This window comes from Pseudophryne corroboree, chromosome 6, assembly GCF_028390025.1.
Source record: "Pseudophryne corroboree isolate aPseCor3 chromosome 6, aPseCor3.hap2, whole genome shotgun sequence".
Classification (NCBI taxonomy): domain Eukaryota; kingdom Metazoa; phylum Chordata; class Amphibia; order Anura; family Myobatrachidae; genus Pseudophryne; species Pseudophryne corroboree.
The window spans coordinates 760347498-760349787 of NC_086449.1; positions in this window are offsets into that span (position 1 = coordinate 760347498).

Here is a 2290-nt window from a genome sequence, read left to right on the forward strand (position 1 = left end):
CAGTCAGCTGGTCTTGATAAAACATCTATATCCGGTACACCCGCGATCCCCACTCCACCCTCACTCACACTGCTCACCTCTTCTCTGCGATTGTCCGATCCCTGGAGAATTCGCAACCCGGACGCTCGCGAATATACATTCTACTCCCACCCGCACCATTCCTCTTCTAGAATAGACTATTGGTTAATCACTGATTCTCTTCTGCATCATATAGTGGATACTAAAATTGAACCAATCTCACTCTCGGATCATGCTCCGATTTGGTTGTCAATCACCCTAGATACCCCCTTGCCTAGGTCTTATAATTGGCGTTTCCCCGCTTATCTGGAAACTTCCGAGGATTTTACTCAATTTCTTACCAGAGCCTTCCTTAACTATACTGAGGATAATAAGATTCATGAGAACGACATTAATTTGTTTTGGTCGGCTTCCAAACCAGTTGTCCGAGGACAAATATTAGAATACGTTTCCAGAAAACGCAAACAATTGAATACCCAGTTGTGTGACCTGAGCAAGGCTTTAACTGCTGCGTACAATGCAATGACATTAAATGATTCCCCAGACAACAGGCAAAATTACACTGATGCGAAACATCTTTATGATGCGCTTTGCACCGAGAGAGCCAGTTTCTCCTATGATGTACAGCGGAATAAATTCTTCCGAGGGGGTAATAAGTCGGGTAAACTCTTGGCCAACCTAGTGAGATCATCTACTGCCCCTTCTCGGATAACTAGCTTACACACCGACCCAACTTCCTCAACTATGGACACACAAATTATGTCAAACGCCTTCCTACAATATTATACAAATTTATACGCGGCACCTTTAGATAGCCCCACAGAGGGTACGAAGTTTCTGGAAAAAGCTGACTTACCTACATTAACAGAGGAAGAACTAGAATCACTAACGTGCCCTGTAACAGACACAGAGCTGCTGTCCTTGATTAAGTCGCTTCATAATGGGAAATCACCAGGCCCGGATGGGTTTGGGGCAGTATACTATAAAATGCTAGCTCCTCACATAACACCATATTTATTGACGTTGTTTAATTCACTGCTGAACGGATCCCCTCCGCCCCCGAGATTCACAGAAGCTAGAATAGTAGTGTTCCCTAAACCGGGTAAAGACCCTTCATATGTCCAGTCCTATCGACCAATATCCCTTCTCAACCAAGACCTAAAACTATTCACCAAATTACTGGCCACTCGTCTCCAACCGATACTCATACGTATTTTACATCCTGCCCAAACGGGATTTGTTAAAACTAGAACTTCAGTACATAATGTACGAACTCTGATAGCAGCAATACATAGTGTCACAGACTCCACAACATCTAAAGCACTTGTGGTCAGCTGTGATGCCGACAAGGCGTTTGACCGTGTATCATGGGCACACCTACTTAGGATTTTCCACACTCAACAATTCGGTGAGGGGTTCACTAAAGTCTTCAGTATGCTTTACTCTAATCCTCAAGCTCACCTAACCATTAATGGATTGAACACACAGGCTTTTTCTTTACATAGAGGTACGCGCCAGGGATGCCCCCTATCTCCCTTACTTTTTAATCTAGCTCTAGACCCACTGATACGCACTTGCGTTCAAAATGTTGCCTGGGAAGGAATAAAAATTGGCGCGCAGCCAGTGAAGGTTTCGGCCTTTGCGGATGACCTATTATTATATTTTAGTGATCCCATAGAGGCGTTCCCTTCTTTACTGGCCACGCTCCATGATTTCCACTTGATCTCTGGCTTTTTAATCAATTTCGATAAAACAGAGGCTTTGGCTCTTGGACCCAAAGCCGCGCGAAATTGGGGCTCCAGATTTCCCTTTAAATGGGCGACTGGTTTTATAACTTACTTGGGCCTACGCTTTTCACCTACCCTAGCCGAACTATATTCACTGAACTTTTCCCACGTCATTAACAAAATGATTGAAGATTTTACACGCTGGCAAAACTTACCACTCTCATATATAGGTAGATGCCACTTGTACAAAATGATCTCCTTCCCCCGTTTATTATACCCGATCCAAATGCTCCCATTTCTTCTGACCAAACGTGATGTTCAAACAATTAATAAGGCCCTTAATACTTTCATTTGGACAAACAAGCGTCCACGTATAGCCCTTTTTAAATTAAAACAACAAACTACGTTGGGTGGCGTGAATTTACCGTGCCCAGAAGACTATTCTTTAGCTGCTAACTATAGATATGCCCTTGACTGGGTGAGAGGTTCCTCTAGCTATACTAATTTATCTCTGGAACAGCTTATGCTACCCCACGGTACTTTGT